Raw genomic sequence first — 22260 nt, 5'->3', positions numbered from 1 at the left:
TTGGCACTAAAGGGGTGTATTGATAAGGGGGATGAGACAGAGGAGAGGAGTCAGGTGGAGAACTTTGAGAAGTGTCTTAGGGTTAGGGTTAGGGTTAACATCAGCAAAACCAAGGAACTGCTTATTGACTTCCACCACATCAAAGACCCCCTATGTTTGGTCACTACCCAGGGAGTGGATGTAGAAGGGATGCACTGCTTCAAATACTTGTGGGTAGGGGCTGGAATGGTCTTTGCACAGAGACAGAGGAACTACACAAGAAAGGATTAAGGGGGCTCTTTTTTTTCAAGACTGCGTTACTTTAATGCAGTCTTTAAAGGATATCTATCATGTCCTTTCCAACTCCGTGATAACCACTGTGATTTTTTACATGTTGGTGTAGAAGAGAAACCCACTGATACATCAAGCTAATTGAAAGGGCAGGCTCAGTTATGGGGCACACCCTGGATGTAGTGGCAAAGAAGTGAATGAAAACAAAACTGAGTGCCATAATGAACAACTCTGCACATCCATTCTCAGACCCAATAACACCAGGAACTTCCTGCCAACAAATTATTCAGCAGAACTGTGTCAGAAACATGACTTGGGAGTCCTTTATACCAGCAGCACTATGTCCGTATAGTGCCTCACTGTGATTGTGACTTCTCTTTTTTATCTTTTGCTAAGTCATAAGTTTCCTTTCTTTTTACAATGAGCTCTGGAAGTAGACTTTCTCCCTTTCCTGGTGTTTCTAGTTCTGGTGACCACAAAGTTACACTCCCTTTTTAGTTGTTTCCCATAATTGCTTGGATTAACATCCTGTGGACATCCAGCTACTTCCTGGGGTACAGGCTGAGCTCCATTCTCACGCTTGCTTTTTGGTAGTTCTGTATTTCACATGTGGTCTCTATGATTTTGGACTATTTGGCCTAATTTAGGATTAGCTTATGCCTTTAAAACAGTGAGCCCCAAAGTTAAGAGTATTTAAGTATTTAAAACGTAAGGCAGGAAACTCTTCATCATTTAAAGGGTTGTGGGAATCTGCAACAATCTAGACTTAAGAAAACTTTTATTCTAAACATTATCTGGCTTACTTTTTGGGGACAGTTAGCTGGTAGTTGATGGTCTTCTCTCGTTTTTTAAGTTTCTTAAGTCATTTGGTTCTAAAACCATGCATTTGCCCATAAGCTCAGTTTATGTTTCGTCTTCTTCAAAGTCATCTTTTTGCAGAATCCCACTTTACTCGCTACCTTTGTGGGCTGGTATTTAGCAGAAATCATGCTCAAGGTGAAGTGTATTGTTGTGTTCACATAGTAACATGAGATTTTTTTGTGCATATCTTTCTCAGTCTTGTTATCATGTCTGAGTCAGAAAATGGCCATCCTAAAAAGGTCAGGGTTGGAAATAACTGGGAGACGAATTGACACAGCAAAGGAGCGATCAGAAAACAGACAGGAAGCTCATAATGCGATGAGACAAAGCCACAGCAAAAACTAATAGCCAAACTCAAATAAATATTAGTAGAGGATAAGAAAGTCAAAACACGAGAACAAGTTGTTATGACACTCTTAATGTAAAAGGATTGTTGTGAGGAAAACAACCAGGAGATGAATCATAGTCAGAAGTATGTAAGCATAATCCAGTATAAAGGCGAATGAGACACCAAAAAAAAACCAAGCTTACTTTGATTTGAAACTAACTAGGCCCGAATTCGCAGATGAGGTATTCTAACTACTACGGGATAAAGTATGATGTGACCAGCGCCAAATTCATAGAGACAAATCGTGCAGTGGGAGTGGGACTTGGCCATGGCTGTGCTTTGTCTCTAATTCTGTTGGTGGTTTTTATGGACAGTATATCAAAGTGCAGCTCTTTGGTCTAGGTCATTGGCCTTAGTATTGCGTCATTGCTTTTTTGCAGATGACGTGGTCCTGTTGGCTTCATCGGGCTGTGAACTCCAGCACACATTGTGATAGTTTGCAGCCCAGTATGAAGCAGCAGGGATGAGGATCAGGACCTCCAAATCTGAGGCCATGGCCATCAGTATGAAAAAGGTGGACTGTCCTCTCTGAGTGGGAGATGAGTTACTGCCTCAAGTGGAGGTGTTTAAGTACCTTGAGGTCTTGTGCTCGAGTCATGAGAATAGGGATGGTGAGATCAGGGTGGCGAGTGCAGTTATGCAGTCAGTATACCAATCTGAAAGGTGAAGTAGGAGTTGAGTCAGAAGACAAACCTCTTGATTTACCAGTTGATCTAAGACCCTACTGTTGCTTTGGGTAATGAGCAAAAGTAAGACATTGTGGGTACAAACAGCCAAAATAAGCTTTCTGCACAGGGTCGCTAGGCTCTCTCTTAGAGACAAGGTGAGGAGCACAGACAGGAGATACTCGGAGTACAGCCACTGTCCCTCCACATCAGGATGACCCAGCTGAGGTGGTTTGGGTATCTGACACAGATGCATCCCTGACATCTCCTTGAGGAGGTTTTATGGGCATGACAAGCTGGGAGGAAACCCCAAGGAAGACCCAAGGCTTGCAGAGCAAATTATGTTTCCCAGATGTCTAGGGAGCATCTTGAGATCCCACAGTATGAATTGTCAAGTGTGGCAGGGGAAAAGGACACATGGGCCTCAATTCTAAGACTGCTTCCCCTGCAGCCAGAGAATAAGAAAATAAATGAATGAATTCTACAACATAATTGACATGACAATCATGACTACTCAATGCATTTGCAATACAATGAAATGGGAGCCTTCCTAATTCCAACTGATTAAACAATCTGATGAACAGATTGTACCGAGTAAAAAAGCAAACCAAAATACACATATGAATCATATTCATTCATTCATTCATTTATTAAAAACTGGTGCCATATTTTATATTGGTGACATTTAGGGGTCTGTTCCTCCATGAGTTAGCCCAGGGGTCCCCAACTCAGGTCCTGGAGGGCGACAGTGGCCGCAGGTTTTCATTCTAACCCTTTTCTTAATTAATGACCTGTTCTTGCTGCTAATTAACTTCTTTTGAATTACTGTTAATTGACTTGTTTTTTAAGATTTCTTCTTTAGAATTTCTTCATCATTCCTCTGAATTGCTTTACTTCTTTCCTTAAACAGAAATGAAATGTGAAGTGAGTGAGCTGACAGAAGACCAACTGATTCAAGGCCTCAGACTCCAACCAATTTCACTCCAACCGGTTGCTTAATTAGGTGCAGAGTCGTTAATTAAACCCCGTTTATAATTTCATGGCTTATTGCTGCTCTGTTTCCTAAATTGTTGATTTTCTCTTCTCTAAGAGCACTGTGAAAATGTTTTGGTGACCTGAGCAGATCAGGATCCCTAAGACCTTCAGCTTTTTCTACTTTTAGATATGCTATGATGGTCGCAGTTTGGTGGTCCTGTTTTGGCTCATTTTGTATCTCATTATTGTTTGGCTTCTAATTAAAGAAAAATAAACAATTAAGGGATCGGAGTCTTTAAGAGCAAGTCAATTAAAATTAATTAGCACCAAAAACAGGTTATTAATTAAGAAAAGATTTACAATGAAAACTTGCAGCCACTCCTCCAGGACCACAGTTGGGGACCCCGGGTTAGCTCACTGAGGCTGTCAGGATTATTTATTTTCTTTATTTATATATTGCATTATTATTCATCCTTATCTGTTTGTATTTTTCTTTTTTTTTCTTAATACAACCACTCTTATTTTTAGATTTTCTTGGCATCTTTGGGGCTATTCTGACTTTTGGCACAGCCGCTTAATGGCCATGATTCAGATTATTTTTTTCCTTTTACATAATTTAGAAAAACTCAATATGAATGTTCCTGTCATGAACAAGAAGAAATATGCTATACAAAATAAAAACAGATTCTTTAAAAAACTGCCTTAAAATTAACTCACCCCAGACCGTTGCCTTGAATTTAAAAAGCCTAACGCACAAGATCTCTTATGCATATTTAAGTTACCGGGCTGCTTATGCCCTCCAGGGGCCCACTGCCGGCTGGGTGGGATGGGATTTTGTTTCTGCTCTGTGCTTTTTGATCTCTCCCTGAGTAAAGCTCAGTATGCCCCTAAAATTAAACCAAAACCATCAAGTGTATTTCCCTTGGGTTCATTTTGTCAAGATAAGGGTGAATTGGATGCCATCTTGTCACACATGAGATCAGATATCTCTCATAGCCCACATGGACACTCCAGCGACTGTCTCATTGATTTACTGTGTGAGTTATGAATTAAACTCAGGACACCCACGCAAGGAAAATTCTTTCTGTCCATCATTCATGTGAGCAGTAAGGGGGCGTTGCAGAGCCCCCCAAACCCCAGACAGAACAGCGCGGACACAGTTCCAGATGCCAATAAATAGAAGTATTGCCACACTCTACAACTACCACTACATGCCTCTTCCCTTCTTCACTCCGCCCAGGCGAGCTTTGTCCGGCTACTCTGCTGACTCCTTGGGTTAAATGGAGTAGCTTCCTTTATGCCGAACCCTGGAGTACTTATGGTGCCATCACATTACATCCGGGAAGCAATTCTGGGTCAGGCGGTACCTCCTGATGACAGCAGCTCCACCTAGAGGCACCCAAGGAGTCTTTGAGTCTCACAAACTCTGGTCTGCATGACAGACAGTCCAGGACACCACGGGCTCACCCACCTGCATGTCTCTGAGGTCTAGGAGTGTCTAGCAATGTCAGAGAAGACACAAAGAAATATGAATAAGGGCAAGTTTGCCCAGTTTATCTGGATTGGCATGTTACTAATGCAAGCCTCACCAAGATAACCAGAGAGAAAGTGAATTAATTTCTTAGTGAGACTGCTTACGCTCACCCAAAAGTAAAACTATATGTCACTTGATCTAGAATTGTTTATTATGCATGAAGGTCGTGATAGATGGCCACTGTAATTAAGGCGCTATATAGCGCCTGACCCAGCACAGACTGACGCAAAGGCACGTATAAAATAAACACAGGCTTTTATTTTTCTTCACCTGTGGGGCACGTCTTCCCCATGAACCCCACAGGCAATACACAGTCCCAAAGCACAAGTAACACCACCAAAACACTCTTTCTCCTTTACCACCAGTCCTCCTCCTCCCGACTCTGGCTCATGAGTGGTGGTGGCTGGCCCCTTTTATAGCCCACCAGAGTGGGGCTGAAGACTTGTCCAGCCGGGCTGTTGACTCTATGCAGCACCCCCTAGCGGCCATCCCATCTCCCAACCTGGCTGTGGAGGACTCCATCTCCCATGGAACCAGGCGGGAAGCTGGGGAATCATAGTTGGCCTGGTAGGCTGCCCCAAGCATCCCGGGGGAGGTATTGAGCTGTCCATAGTTGCTCCCCCGGAACATATGCAGCAGGGGTGTCCCGGCCGGCCATGGGACCCAGCTGTCCATCACACCACGTATTCCTCACCTTCTGAAACATCAGCACACTGAGCCACCTTCATTGCCACCAGTCCTCAGAGAGCTCATCTTCTGTCTCTGCCAGCTAGAATTATAGCCAAGAGAAGCCTGGGCAGCACTTCGGTGTCCAACCCTCAGCATTGCTTAAGCTGCACATCACTATGGAAGTGTCCACCTTCGTCAAGAGTCTGTGTTGCCTCGTGTTTCCACCTTGTTGGCCACTACTTGCTTTGCTTTGTTCTCCTCAATTTTCCCTCTGGTGGCTCCAGCAAACACAACTTGCTTGTTCTATTAACATGTCTGTTTACTAGCAATGGCCTTGAAACTAAACTAATTTACACAGAAAAGAGAATTATCATTTTTTTTTTTTGTATAATGTCCTACTAATCTGGCCATAACATTCAGGATTTTCCTTATAACTCTCATTGCATTTTGTTTGATTTCTTTCTTTCTTTCTTTCTTTTTTTCTTTCCTTTTTTTCAAATTCGCAGAACACGACTACAGCTCAGGCCCTGTCTGCTTCACCTAGTTGTGCGCTGATCGGTGAACGATCGCCCACAATGCTTGTCATCCGGCATCAGCAGGAGGGAGAGGGAAATCCCTTAACATGGGGGAGTGAACAGCTGTGATCCTAAGGGATTCCGACACAGGAACTTTCTAGAATCTGGAGATTTCAGGCTGCCTTCTGCCGCCTCGACTGCCTCCCCTCCTCCAGTTTCCGCTTGAACTGACTTCAACAAAATGTGTGTCTCTCTGGTGACACCAGGTGACATGTCCATGCCGCAGTATAATTTCAGCAGTGTAGCTAGCATTCTGAGTTTGCATTTTCTTTTTTATATGAAGCAAAAGAATCAAAATAAAAATCCACAGTGGCGGTGTTACAATTCTAATGAGTTTCTTATTTGACTCGGCTCTCTTAAATGATAGTGAATATATCAAATTAAATCAATGTTTTTTAACCCACTTAACCAGTTCAGAGTTAGTGCCAATTCCAGCAGCTGTGGGTACAGGGCAGACCCAACCCAGCCTGGCATGCCAGTCCTTCACAGGACCCATGCATGCACTCGTAGACACAGGACCCATTTAAACTCCATCACCAATTAACGTTTTAAGTCAGATAAACGCCACAAAGGTGTAGGCCCAGATGGCATCCCACCATGCGTCCTAAAGGCATGTGTCACCCAGCTGTCATGGGTGTGGCCTGTGTAGGTGCTGTTGCTGCTGGAAGGTAAGGCAGGATCAAGCACGGGTCAAACACGTGCCAAAAGAAACTTCTCAGTCCAATAGTTCATTTTAAAAGGTTTAGTGAAAATTCAAAGCAAACAGTCCACACAGGAATAAAGAAAAAGGTTGTTACACACCGTGGTAGACGGCCGGCAGTTCAACCTGGCCAGGACACCCCTGAGATAGAAGGATGGGAGAAGGCAGCTATTTGTGGACACTGCCTCTCCCAAAATGATAGATGGCAGCTCCCCTTGAGTGCAGTGGTGCCCAAGATTCCCGCAGGGTATCCTGGGACTTGGAGTTCAGTTGCTCAGCCCTGCTGGGTACCGTGGGTGCCACCAGAGGGAGCTATGGAAGGACCTGGGGACTCATCCTTTTCCTATAGCTCGGAATTACTAAGTAGTCACAGGGAAGGAAGCCACGAAGTGCTTTCGGGCTGAAGAAAACACAAGTTCTCCATCTGACTGACACAGAAGTGCTGACGAGTCATATGGATGGAAAGACAGAAGCACTTCCGGGTCAAGGACTTTTTAAAGGACTGCTGAACACCCAGCAAGCGAACCAGAGTTGGGAGGAGTGGGATCTTCATAATTAAAGAATCTTCTTCATGCTTTTACCCTGTGTCTGTGTAGCTGTCTATTGGGTTTAATGGGGCAAAAGCGACCCCTAGCATTTCACAACACCTAGAATAAAAAGCAAAAAAATGGGGAAAAATGTCTCTTCTCTAAAGTTAGCCTTTTCTTGTTAAACTTTAGTTGTTTTCTATACTAAAGGATATTTTTATTCACTTTCAGTACGTGCTAAACGTACAGCACTGCACATTCAATAGAGCTTATTGCATTACATACAACTGGGCACGCTAAGGCAAGGTTTAAGACTGTCTGCCATCCATGCCTTACTTATGGCAAGGCAGGTCACTAACTAAGACGAATCTATAGTCAGAGAGACAACAAATAGTTAGAGTATACCAATTCAATTCAATTTATAAGAACCTCTCTCTTTTTTTTAAAGACAAACGTTTAACATAAGCTATCAAACCCTTCTATCTACTTGACATAACCTAAATAACTAGCAAATGGCTCTTACAGATGCCATGAAGGAAGGACAGGCATCCTGGCTAAGAGACAAAGGATTGATTCTTGCCCAGATCGGAGGCCATAACAGATGAATGCACATATTGGGAGTAGTTCATTCCCTGCACTACAGGTGGCAGTGTTCCTCAGGGCTGAACTCAATTAGGATTCTCATAGGGTGCCATGGGACTTGCAGCTCTGATGCTGTCTTTAGAAACTGCCAGAAGATGCTGCTCGTTTCCACATGAGCCGTAAGTACTCCAGATGACCTGAGCATGGCACTGGAAACAGTTCCCGGATTTAAAAGAAAGCCCATGTATTTGAGTCAGAATCAGGAGGCAGGGGGCAACACTCTATGAGAGGTGTAAGGAGAGAATTTATATTTTGTGAATTGTGGCTGGTGCTCTTGTAAAGAAGGTGTAACAAAAAAACATTTATTTCAACCAGAATTGTGTTTAAGAATCATCTTGTCCCTGTCTTTATGTATGGTGCCTCAGTGATTTAGGAAACCCAGAATTGTGCCCGTGCTGAAGAAATCTGCTCTTTTCTACCTGAATGACCATCGGCCCATTGTGTTAACCTCTGTGGTGAGCAAACAGTGAGTTCTAATTAGGAAACTGCTGGAATGAAAACCTGCAGCCACTGTGACCCTCCACGACCGTGATTGAGGACCCCTGTCTTAGAGAGTTAAGGCTGGGTGGCTGTCAAAAAAGATGGCCTGATAAAGCGCATTGAGGCATTTCTTGTGTGATTTGGGCCTATATAAGAAATACATTGTTGTTATTGTTGTCTTTATTTTATTTGATCACACTGGGCAACATATTTATTTTTTTCAAACATTTTGCTTCCTGAAAAGTTTTTGGTGATTATAATACAAAAGACATTTCAGATTGATGATATCACATAGGAATGTGGAGAAACATGGAAAGAACTTTTACTGAATTTAGTGTGTTTAACCACTTAATGATGCTGACACGTTGTATTGGTTCTGATTTTTGTTGGTACTCAGCATTTGATGCTTCTTGTTTGCATGTATAATAACACTTGATTTATGAATTCCACTTGCCCTGATACAACCTTTCTGTCGTTGCAATGTCCTGGAGACACGGTTCACATGTTTGCCACTGACTGCATCAAGACGAGCAGTGTGAGTGCAGAAAATGATCTCCTTATGGCAGCTGACTCCGGTTTACTTTCCATTCTTATTCTTTTGGATCTGAGTGCAGCTTTTGACACTATTTCTCACCCCATTCTACTTAGTAGGTTAGTCTCAATCGGTCTCTCTCATACTCCTCTAGCCTGGTTCAAGTCATACTTGTCTGATCGTACTCAGTTTATTCGATTGAAATCATTCACTTCTCAGTCCTTTCCTCTGGTCACTGGCGTCCCCCAGGGATCTGTTCTGGGGTCCCTTCTTTTCATTATCTACCTTCTCCCGCTTGGATATATTTTTCGTAAATATAATATTCAGTTTCACTGTTATGCTGATGACACCCAGCTTTATCTGTCCACTAAACCTGATTCTGCTCTCCCCCCATCCTCCCTCACTCTCTGTTTAGTTGAACTAAATACATGGTTCTCTTCTAACTTTCTGAAACTCAACAGCAATAAATCAGAGCTTCTCCTGGTAGGCTCTAAATCAACATTATCCAGAACTAATAGTTTTTCTATTGCTATCAATAACTTGCCGGTCTCTGTTTCCCCATGTGTGAAAAGTTTGGGTGTCATCCTTGACAGTACTCTGTCTTTTAATTCACACATCAATAATGTCACTCGGTCTGCTTATTATCAGTTGCGTAACATTAATCGTCTCCGTTCCTTTCTTACTCCACAGGCCACTGCCATTCTTGTTCACAGCCTTGTTACTTCTCGGCTTGATTATTGTAATTCACTTCTTTTTGGTCTTTCTCAAAAATCAATTCATAAGCTTCAACGTGTTCAGAACTCTGCTGCCCGTATTATCACCAGGACCCCTTCTATTCACCACATCACCCCTGTTCTCCAGCAGCTCCATTGGCTTCTGGTCAAATATCGCATTAATTTTAAAATACTTCTGTATACATTTAAGGCTATTCATCATTTCTCTCCTCCATATCTCTCTGATTTGATACAGATCATCATCCCATCTCGGTGTCTCAGATCCTCTTCTTCTCTTTCTCTCTCTGTTCCTGTCCCCCGTCTTGTCACTATGGGGAGCAGGGCTTTCAGTTGCTCTGCTCCTCGACTTTGGAATTCCCTACCTCCTGAAATAAGAAACATCACCGCTTTCTCTCTTTTTAAGTCTAGACTAAAAACTCACCTATTCAAAATAGCTTATCCCACATAACTTTCTCCATTTTCCTATCTTGGAACTGTTTTATGTTTTATGTTTTTATGATCTTGCAAATTACCTGCTCTTTTGCCTGCTTTTTATTTTTCTTACTTTTATTATTATTTTTTACTGCGTACAGTGTCCTTGAGTGTTTTGAAAGGCGCTCTCAAATAAAATGTATTATTATTTATTATTATTATTATTAAAATGAATCTTTAGTGACATGCTGCACTTCATTGTTTTGTATATGTGAAGCACGTTATCAACCATACTGCAGTTTGGTGCTCTGTATTCACCAAGAAAATTCTCAACAACATCCCTGAAAGCCTTCATTGGAACTCCCTCTGGCCCCATTAGCAGGACTTGAACTTCTTGCCATTGATGGCATGTCTGATTTGTGGACCAGCATAAATGCCTTCTTTAATCTTGGCATGAGCTTTCATGGAAACATCTGTCTCATGTGTTGAAATCTTTCACCTTCATTGTTCATTTCTTTTACAAAATTTTTCATCAGTCAAAGTTGAATGTAAAGAGGAGGAAAAAATATCCTTGTTGGGTTGACAAGTTTATGGAGTAGTTTGATCTTTTTAAAGTGAGACTTTTTAGTATGGCCATCCCATTTGTAGTACTGTAGAAGCCATATGGGCTGGCCTGGCATTCCTGCCAGAACAGGGAACCAGACCTGGAAGAGATGATCAGAACAGAGGGATGGACAGCCAACCAGAAGTGGAAGAGGTCGCTGAGGCCTTTCTATTCCTCCCAAACACTAGATGGCAGACAGCCCTCCATGAAGGTGCCCATTCGGGAAACAACAGGGAATGCTGGGAGATGTAGTCTTGCAATACAACCCTGGATCATATTCACATTACAGAGCATTTGTGGATGGCGTGGTGAACTGTGTTCACAGACAATGATTTCCGGAGATCACAGGCATTCAGTATTGATTTTCGGGTCTTGTCCTTTGTGCATAGAGATTTCTCCAGATTCTCTGGATCTTTTGATGACATTATGTACCGTAGATGATGAGATATTCAAAGTCTTTTCAACTTTACGTTGAGGAATATTATTCTGAAATTGTTCCACAATTAGTAGACGCATGTTTTTACTGAACGGTGAACCATCTTCACTCGTGAGAGACTCTCTAAGATGCTCTTTATAAACCCAATCATGTTACTGACCTGTTGCCAATTTACATAATTAGGTGCAAAATGTTCCTCCAAGCTGTTTCTTTCACTTGCTTTTCCAGCCTTTTTGACTTTTTTGAAACGTGTTTCTGCCAACAAATTCAAAATAAGCTAATATTTTTCATGAAATAGTTGTACTTTTTTGAAACGTTTGGCTCGTAGTTTCTTGGGAAACATTTGCATTTTTTTCATATTTTATTATTTAATACATTTGTAAATGTAAGGGAAGTCTGTTGTTATTGTGAACCAAACGAATTTGATGTTTCCTCTCTTCCTTTCTGATTATTTGAATTTAAAGCCATTTCCCCTTCATGTTGGGCCTGTGCCCATTGTTGGTAAGTTTGTTGGTTCTGACAATTTGTTTTTTTGGATTTTGCTTTTTTTCACATCTTGCTATTGTTGTAATGGGTTTCCAGATAAATAAGGCTATTGTAAAATATTAAATATTCTTTCCCAGGGTGTGAATTAGGAAATGTTGGCTTTAAGGTTTATGGAGTGTTTCCAGCCTAGTTTCCTATGTTATTCAGTGCACTAGTGAGTTAAAGTCATGTCATGTGAGTCCAGGGGTCTTCAGTCTCGGTCCTGGAGGGCTGCAGTGGCTGCGGGTTTTCATTCCAGCCAGTGGCTTAATTAGAATTCAGTCCTTGCTGATAATAATAGTTGTTGTTTGACTCCATGCCTTGTTGGTGCTTTCATTCATCAAAGACAGAGTTTAGTTACTTTGTAGATCAGAGGTCCTCAATTACAGTCCTGGAGGTCTGCTATGGCTGCCGGTGTTCACTTTAACCAATTTCTTAATTAGAACCCTTTTATTTACTACTAAAGCAATATGTTTTTTGGGCTTAAATTTAGTTCTCTTGCCTGTTACCATTCAGAACCCTTAATTGCCTATTTTAGATTAATGCAGCTGCATATAAGTTTGAATTGTTGCCTGTTTTCTTAATCAGACATTAGTTAATAATGTGATGCAGATAACCAATAAACCAGCAGCTCTCCAGCTAATGTGCTTACCATGAAATATCTGTGATAAAAATGTTTAGAAATGAATCAGAGGGGAATTGGTAGGACCGTTAAGTTTAAATCTGTTCTGGTCCACAAAACACTTGGATAATGTTCTCACAGAAGGAAACTCTACAGTGCAATTCAAATTGCTCTTGGATGAATGCAAGCATTAAAGAGCCAAACAGTTCAATACCACATTGGATTGTCTTCTAATTAGGAAACTAGTTGGAATAAAAACATGCAGCCACTGCGGCCCTCCAGGACTGTGATTGAGGACCCCTGTGTTAGACGACTTTTACAGCAATTTCCATTCAAGGCATTTATTTATATAATTTTAGTGAGTTGGAGTCCATGACTTGCTCTGTTAAAATTTAAAAGGTTTCATTTTGTCTTTAGTGGTAGGTTGGGACCATGAGAGCTGACAACCAATGAGCGCTCATTCAGAAGTACAATACGTGTGCATTACAGTGACAAGGAATAAGGGTGTTTTGGACCTCACAAACTGAAGAGAAGATTATCTGTTTGATGTGTCATATTTTATGTATCAAGACGGAATAGAAAAAAGAAAAAAAGGGCTGTAGCTGAACTCACTGTAACTTTTAACCCTTTGTACAGCACCGGCTCCATCAGGCAGTACGTTCTTGGCTGTAACAAAAAGAGTGAGCACAACTGTGCTCTAAGGCCAGGTTTATACTTTACGCGACATGCATGCTCCTGTGGGCACTCCTGCTATGCCAGTGTTTTACTGTTTATACTTGTGCTCGTACTTTACGTAAATCTGGAAGAATCCAGCAGGTGGCAGTGCGAGATATTATCACGGTGAGAACAGGTTTGGCTTTGCTGTGTTGTGAATTGCCTGGAACACCCATTAAAATCATGACACCTTACCGCAATATCTCTGACAAGGATGATTAATGATTAAATCCATCAATCCAGGGATGTGTCCATTCCAGCAAGCATTGGGCAGGAGGCAGAAACAATCCTTAGATGGGACATCAGCTCATCGCAAGGTGAATACAAGCACACACATACACTGGCGTAATTTTAGTTTCACAAAATCTGCATATCTTTGGAAGGAAACCGGAGCACAGTGTGGAAACCCAGCAGGAAAACAGGAAAACTCCAGGCAGGGAATACCAGCGACGTGACTCCCTGCGAGACAGCAGCGCCATCGCTCCACCACTGTGTCACCGCCATGTGTGCAATTATTAGCAGTATTCATTATTTAAACAACATTAATCATCCATCCATCCATTATCCAACCCGCTATATCCTAACACAGGGTCACGGGGGTCTGCTGGAGCCAATCCCAGCCAACACAGGGCGCAAGGCAGGAAACAAACCCCGGGCAGGGCGCCAGCCCACCGCAGAGCACACACACACACACACCCACACACCAAGCACACACTAGGGACAATTTAGGATTGCCAATCCACTTAACCTGCATATCTTTGGATTGTGGGAGGAAACCAGAGTACCTGGAGGAAACCCACGCAGACATGGGGAGAACATGCAAACTCCAAAAATTAATGATTTATCTGTAAAATGTAACATAAATCCTTTAATGCATTTCATCATGAAAGTGGTACCAAGTATAAATCTAAGGATTCTAAATGTGCAGAGAGTTAGAATATCATACATTTAATGTGTTCTGTGTGGGGATCTATTGCTGTTTTTCGCTGCTGTCAGGTCAGGAGGAAGCCCCAGAGAATAAAGACGGCACAAAAGAGGGTATGTGAGACTTTTAAAATGTATCGTGTCATTAATATCGGAAATATGCGACGCTTGAATATAAAAGCACCACAAATGCATTTGTATGTCGGCATTTAGCTTCACCACATTGAACCATTCATCAAACATCGAAGCGCGCACATCGATCCCATAGGATCCACAAAGAGGCTTTCTGTCACATGTAGATAGTAAACAGAGACTCTGACGTCACATTCCAACTTTTATCACACTGCGTCCCCCGACTTTTTGCTGGTACTGCAACTCATGCATGCGTCACGTTAATTTCTGAGGACCTGCTCAGAGAACGCGTCAAATGAAGGCTGGGAACGCATGGCAGCCATGATGTGTTCTGAGCGTGAAGTATAAATGCGCCCTTAGATCTGCACGTGGTTGCTAAATGTGAGGTACCCAGAAATTTTCAGTTGTGTATATTGACACGGTCCTGCCACAAGAACAGCAACTACTCTGATATACTGTACTCAACAAAAAGATGTTGCGTAATGTGATGTTGGCTTTAGTGTAATTTATGTGCCATGGACACCACCATTTTGTGGAGTCTGCAGCCTGGACTCTGCTCTTGGCTGCTGAAGAGTGTGGTTATGTTCATCACAATTACGAACGCCATCTTTGCAACAGGTTAAATACCAGCTCATTACGTAATTGTCTATGCACGAATTGGAAATAACAAGTGAAAAACTCTTTGATTGGGTCTCTCTTATTTATTGCTGATCTGGAGTTCTCACTTCTCCTTAGGACTGAGATTCTGCTCCTGGAGTTTTGAGCTGGAATTGACTTTCAGCTTTTGTTCTCTGACTGCGCTTATTTTTCCTGGTGTTCTTTCTCTTTCTCAGTGTTTAGTTTTACTGACAGTACAGATCTTTGATTGGCAGGTTTGGCCTCATTCTAGTTAGGATTTCCTTTTTTTGTTAATTTAGTGATCCTTTGGATTTCATTATTTGTTTTTGAAAGTAGTGTGTTAATTTTGAATATTGTTACTTTGGACATTTTTGGGTTGCTAATAAATAAAAAATTAAAAAAATATATTTATTTTGTTTTTATGGCCAGAGGTTTTGCAGTTCCCCACTCCCTTAAGTGATTTTTGAAGCCCTCTGGCCTGTTTGAGTTTCTGAGGTTGGCTTCTTTTTGAAGGATAAAACCATTATTTTTATGTTGGGCTTCAAAACAAAAGTTTTCAAGATCTGTTCTGATGCGTATCCCTGAGCAGATCACTTACTGCAATCTGCATGCTGTTGTGTTTCTGATCCCTGGGTGTTATTTTTCATGTTTTTCTAGTTCCATTTTTGGGTTGGTTTTGTCTCATTTGAATGTGAGTACTTTTATGATTTTTTGTTAATATTTTATTGTTTACCTATTCTGTTTTTATGTATTGTGTATGTTTCATGAAGTATTCTACATGAGACAGGAATCGTTTTTTTCACTATAGATCTTTATTTCAATAGTAAATCACAGGGAGATGCATAAAGAATTAATGCATGTAAATGTTTCAAGACAGGACTAAAGATTTCTGTTTTGTGTCAATGGCACAAAATTTGCTAGATGCAAAATGCCATTGGTTTCAGTCAGTGTTGTTTGAGTCAATGTCAATTTATTTATAGAGCACATTGTTTATAATAAGATAAACAATAAACTTAAATAAAATAAACAGAATAAAATACAATAAAAACACAATACAAACCAGCATTAAATTGAAAACAAACAAATGACTATGAGGTAGGAACCATCAGAATCACTGAAGGTCACAAAAAGCTAGAGAATAGAAATGAGTCTTCAATCTCATTTCAAACAGTTCAATTGAGGGGGGCTCCTTAATGTTATGAGGTAAAGAATTCCACAAATGAGGCGCAGCAGCTGCACAAGCCCTGTCCCCCTTAGTTTTGCACTTAGTGTGATGGTCAACAAGAGACAACTGACTGAGAGATCTGTGCTCTCTGGATGACTGCTGTATAGCACACATTTCAGATAAATACGCAGGAGCAGACCCATATAGTGATTTCAAAATTAGCAACAAAAATTTAAACTCAATTCTCTCACTATTAGACAGTTAGTGTAAAGAGGCCAGAATTGGAGATACAGAATCAAACTCTGACCAAAAAACAGGTAGCAGCATTCTGGACCAACTGTAACCTGCATATCAGGGATGTACTGATGTCAGAACACAATGAGTTGCAATAATTAAGCTGAGAAAAGATAGAAGTGCCAGTAACTCTTTCAGGATCACTAGGAGATAACAAAGGCTTAACCTTGGCTAAACTATGAAGCGTGAAAAAGCAATGCTTGACCACAGAATTAATCTGTTTCTCAAAAGAGAGGTTATTATTAAAAATAACCCTGAGAATATGAATTGAGGTTTTCAAAAGTCCACAAAAGAGCTAATAGTTCGAATCCAATTTGAGGATTGGCAGGGGGACCTGCTATCAACACTTCTGTTTTGCTTTAATTAAGATTGAGAAAATTCTCAGCCATCCAGGATCTTAGTTCTACAAGGCAATTGTGTAGCAGATTCATTGACAAGATACACATATTAATATAAACCCATGTGTCATCAGCATAACAATGAAAAGAAACATTAAACTTCCTAAAAATAACACTGTTTGGACCCAGAATGGAGCACCCTATTTAACAGGAGCAGTAGACGAAAATGAGGAATTAAGAGTTACTGAAAAGTGTCTATCAGTAAAATACCAGTTAAGAGCAGCCCATTTAAGGCCCGCCAGATGCTCAAGCCACAACAGTAAGATCTCAGGATCAGTGGTATCAAAATTCTGCAAGAAGGTCTAGGAGGACAAGGACTGCTACACCACCTGAGTCAGTAATGAGAGAGATGTCATTAAATACTTTTAGGGGGTTGAACCCGTGACTGTTGTCAAAGATGAGACAAAGAGACACAAAAAGATATGGGGCACCCACCCATATAATTTTTCCTCGCTGCAAAAATGGTTGAATTGTGTATAGCTTTGTATAGGTTTGAGTCCTAAACCGAACTGAACTTGAAGAGGCAAAGATGGCAGTTTTAAGGGAGAGGAGAGGAAGTCACGTCATTAGGGCCAGAAACGGAAGTAGTGTCATTAACCACCAGAGCCTACGAAAAAACTCGTAAATCCGGCCCACCTTAAATCCATTCGCACCTCTCCATCAGCTTTTTTTGTCCTGTAAATGTGCCGATTAAGACAAGCAGCAAGCAGCCTGCGATTCCATCCCCCACCGTTGCAGAATGTTCACTAAGAGTGAACTGCTGGAGTTTTAGAGTGGAAATAATAGATCGTTATTTGGAACACATGCAATTTCATGTGTGTTCAGTTTCTACAGTAATCTGTGTAAACACATTGTTAAACACATTGTTAAAACAGAAACTTTTTCATAATTTAGTAATGAGTGATCGAGAGTTACAGAATAAAAGTGAAAAAAAAGGTAACTTTTACAAGTACAGTAGTATAAATGTACACGATCTGTTACAGACGCAAACCAAAAGTATGTGTGTACTGTATAACATTAACAATAAGAGCAGCTCACTACTGAAAACAGTAAATATAGGAAGCAGTGGGGATCGAACCGGTTGCCTCTTGATTACAAATCAGCAAATCTTACCGCTACGCCTCGGAAGCTGTTGTATTGTCCTTGAACCTTTTGTGAAAGTGTTTATTTGATCTTTGGACTTCAGGCTTCACACATTATAGTTTATGCCAACAGTTTGTCATTTATTACTAAAATATGAAAAACGTTTCTGTTTTAACAATGTGTTTACACAGATTATTGTAGAAACGGAACACACATGAAATGCATGTGTTCCAAATAACAATCTATTATTTCCACTCTAAAACTCCAGCAGTTCACTCCCAGGTAATCAAGGCATGAGCTGGGAGAACTTAGTGAACATTCTGCGATGGTGGGGGATGGAATAGCAGGCTGCTTGTTGCTTGTCTTAATCAGCACATTTACAGGACAAAAGACACTGACGGAGAGGTGCAAATGGTTTTAAGGTGGACCGGATTTACGAGTTTTCTCCAAGGCTCTGGTAATTCTAGTGTTAACCCCTTGTAGACGATTGTCGCGAAACCACTTCAAACCTATTCCAGCCTGAATGCAGCCAAGATGGCGTATGTATCCTTCCAATGCCAGTTGATGCGTATTCCATACATAGCAAGGATTGTATTGAAAGCACTGGTCACACCATTTAGCAGTCGTAGTGGAAACTATATCTGACTGATGGAAGCGAAGTGTTGACGTGGCCGTGCACATGGATTTTGGCTGCTAAATATTTGATGCAAGTTGTGTTAAGATAAAGAATTTCCTGTAATCGGTCTGCAGTGGAAAGTGAGAAAGTATCAGAACACTCCACCACCCCCTGGTCTGGTGTGGAATTACCCTCATTCAGGTGCTTTAGCTGCCTCCCATGCACATGTTTGTCACACATGTTTGTCATGAAACAAAGCAAAGAAATCGTAGGAGGAGGCTGTTGAAAATACTAGGGCACTCACATATGTGCCTACTATGTCCACGGCTCCAACATTTTTAGCCCACTCAGTTAACAGTGGTTTTGACACCCAGTTAACTTCATGCACCTCTCTACCCACTGCCACTCCCTTTGAAAGAAAAGCACCGACAGAAGCCATTAAGGATGTTAATAGAATGTTAGTAGTTCAAGTCCAAGGAGGTTATGCTTTACCTTTATAACACACTGGTGAGTCCTCATCTTGAGTCCCAGGTGCATTTTTGGTCTCCAGGCTACAAAAAGGACATAGCAGTGCTAGAAAAGGCCCAGAGAAGAGTGACTAGGCTGATTCAGGGCTACAGGAGATGAGGTGTGAGGAAAGATTAAAAGAGCTGAGCCTTTACAGTTTAAGCAAAAGAAGATTAAGAGGATACAGTACATGACTGAAGTGTTTAAAGTTATGAAGGGAATTAGTCCAGTGGATTGAGACTATTATTTTAAAATGAGTTCATCACGAAATTTCTCACAAACATCCAGAAGTTTTTCTTCCTACAGCAAATCACAGACACATGGAATAAGTGACCAAGTAGTGTAGTGGACAGAAGGACTTCAGGGACTTTCAAAATCTAACTTGGAAAAATTGGGTGGATCGATCTGGCAAGCTTTGTTGGGCTGAATCGCTTGTGCTCCTCAGAATTGTTCTATTGTTCTAACAACCCAATGATGCTGCTAATAGCCGAGGATTTGCTGGTGCATTGTTATGACATTGTCATTAATCATAGCACAGCAAACCTTTCTCACCCTTGAATTGAGCTACACTTTTTTTCTCTGTTTTATTCTCTTTCTTTTTATGCATTGCCAGATATGATTAAGGTGCAGAATCAAAATTGTAATGAAGGTACCATTTTTCTGAGTACTATTTCTTTGTGCTGACTTTGTTTTCTGCTTCTTTGTCAGCAGGTCGAGCTGAACCTGAGGGTTGAAAATATTGATATAAAAATGATCCCCTCTGGACGCGGTGAGAACAGCCGAGGAAACAATGGGGATGAATCCAAGGAGGACAGAGAGGAGAGAATTTTGGCCATGTTGGGGATCATCGGGACAGTGCTTAACCTACTTGTGGTCATCTTTGTTTACATCTATACCACTATTTGACCTCCACGGACAAACGTCAGCCAGCACTGCCCTAGTGAAGGCCTGTCATGGCATGCTGTTCATACAAGGAAGGTGGCAGCTTTGCTGATATCCTTCATTAAAAGAGAGGATTTCCCCAAGTGACCTTTGATCATTGTCATATTCAGATGGGTGACGTCCTGTGGCCACATTTGAGAAAGCAGGCCACATTTTGTGTCATATTTTAAAAAAGGAGCAAACTTTTGAATTTGTGAAAATTTTAATACACCGAAGCACAAACACGGACCAGCAAAGAAAATCAATGAACTGATGTGAAGGGGTGGTGGCGGCAGCAGAACAAGGTGCAGATATTCAGATGCTGTGGGGATGAGGACTCATCATGTGAAAAAAACATTTCTACGCACAACATGAAAGATGACAGGAAATGGTTACGAAGAAGAAGAAGAAGAAGAAGCCTTTTGTCACCTGCTTGCACCATAATAAACAGGGCTTGTCTGTTACCACGCAGCACACAACTTGATTTGTCAGCCGTGGGATTTTCCTGAATTTTTGCTGCAAATAAAAAAATCCAAGAGTCACTTTCATGTTAAACAGGAATCTAAATTTAGAAATCTTATCAACACACAAAAATGGAGCCTCCAGACTTTGAAAGATGGGATAAACAGTTTAAAATTGCTCAACAGCTTTTCACACCACTCCTCTGTTATTTTATTCTTGTCCAAAATGTTTGGAGAGCTCGAGTACCAAATGGCATACATATGGAGCTGCTGACTGCTTGTGTGGTTTCATCAGGTGATTGGGTGGGGCTTGTAGATGGGAGGGTGGAGCCTGTATCTGTTGGAGGGGGTGGGGCTTTGTGCTCATCCTGTGTTACACATTCCAGTGTTGGTTGGTGCACATTATCTTCTCTGAAGAATGGCTTCTGAGGATGAGATGAGCAAATTATTATGACGCCACCATCTTCAGTTTTTACAGCTGCATGTATTCTACGGCAAAGGTGCGGCTGTCGGGTATCCAGCCTTCAATCACAAGTATTCATCTCTTGCTGCACTACAAAGAAAGGCAAATTATCCATGTGCTTCCATTAAAAGCTGGTATTGATCACTTTTTGTCCGCCTGTTCATAACAGCTAGAAATTTTTCAAAAGCCGCATGAGCGCCTATCAGCTTTTAACTTCTGAAGGGTTGGAACTGTGTGCTGTGTAGCTCTGGTGGGTCATCAGATTTGTTGTTTCTGCTCAATATTATGCCAAATCATGTGCACTGTAAGACCAACATTTTGTTTTCTCATCTCACTTCATCTGTGTAAAATCAATGCCCATATTTATCAAGCATCTCAAAGTAGGAAAACGGTCCTACTATTGGGAGAACGAGTAATAGTATTTTATTAATTTACCTAAGTTACGAAGCTACTCCTACCTTCACTTGGATTTAGGAGAGTATGTGAGCTGTCAGAAGGGGCAACCAGAAGATAATGTTCAGGCAGAGATCGGGACTCACATTGCAGGAAAGGTGGTACATTTCTGAAATTGCTTGACAATGATAAACTCGTAATTAAATATTGATTTGACAGAAATGGAATAGTATTAGTAACAAATCTGGTCATGTGATCTCTTCATCTACAAGAAGAGGCCACATGCTGTCAGTCTGAAATGAAAATGTCGGTAACGTTAAGTTCTTTGGCCACGGGGAAAATGGAGCTTTGCAATAGTGATGATTTGAGTATGGCCCAGCCAACCATGTCTCAAATTTTACACCAAGTTTTCAGAGCCCTTACAACTCGTGAGATATTACGCAGATTTATATATTTCCCCACGATTCCATGTGAGTTAATATTAAAGTAAACTACATTCATGCAAATCACTTGAATACTGAGGCCGTTGGTGTGAGTGACAGCCAAGTCTGGATAAGCACTCACGTATTAATCACAAGTGATATAACAGTATCGACACAGAGATGGAAATGGTTGCAGACTGCGTTATTCTTGATGTTGTTGTGAAGTGCCAACAATTACATGCCCACTTAGCACGATATCCTACCTTATTATGTTTTCTTCTTTTCCTTCTTCTACTATGAATATTATTATTATTCCATTTGTGGTAGAGCCTTAGCATTTGTATCATCAAACTACAAAGCCCCCTTATAATTTCCAAGGAGGCTACAAAACGCCTTCTTGATGACCAATTTGCAGCTTGGGGTACCGTAAAATTGTGACATCACTCATTTTCAGACTCAAACACCTACTCCTCACTGGGACTGGGCTTCACATCTACTTCTCTACTCAGGGGTAGGACAAATTCTTCTCTTAGTCAGACTTTTAGTGCAGTTCAAGGGGTCAAAGATGTCAGATAAGTACAGGCACTGGTCTCTAAAATACACTCTGACCACTGTTGATCAGTCAAACTGGTACAAGGCAAAAATGCATTAAGTAACTCAAGTTTATGAAAGGGTCTTCTAAATGAATAAAAACAAAGGCGAAGACACCTGATTTAGTTTCTAAACTGGATTCTCCCAGTATAATATTCAACAATAAAGAAAACAGTCTTTGTGCATTGGTTTCCTGTTGGAAAAGTTGTGTTTCTTCCACGTTTTATTTTTGTTACTACTCTTTAGTTGGGCAGTTAATGATCTAACAAATTTGAAGCTATTACGATAAAGTTTTTCATTTTCTTTTATCCATTAATGCATCCACCTGTACATTTTTTATGCACACTTTTCACTTTTCATGGCCACAAGGTAGCTGTTTTTCTGCTCTTTCTTATCTCTCCAGTTATT

General features: G+C 41.1%; 1 long non-coding RNA gene across 1 annotated transcript in view; it reads left to right on the top strand.

Annotated features, from left to right (window-relative positions):
• LOC120538741 overlaps positions 1-22185 on the top strand; it is a 103147-nt gene extending 80962 nt beyond the window's left edge. Inside the window, exon 2 of the long non-coding RNA XR_005635508.1 lies at positions 19310-22185. This is a non-coding gene — a long non-coding RNA (uncharacterized LOC120538741). The remainder of the gene's footprint in view (positions 1-19309) is intronic.
• The last annotated feature ends 75 nt before the right edge of the window (positions 22186-22260 follow it).

The sequence above is a fragment of the Polypterus senegalus genome, chromosome 11 (genome assembly GCF_016835505.1).
Source record: "Polypterus senegalus isolate Bchr_013 chromosome 11, ASM1683550v1, whole genome shotgun sequence".
Classification (NCBI taxonomy): Eukaryota; Metazoa; Chordata; class Cladistia; order Polypteriformes; family Polypteridae; genus Polypterus; species Polypterus senegalus.
The sequence above is the reverse complement of the archived record's forward strand: the minus strand, read 5'-3'. Positions and strand labels throughout refer to the sequence as shown.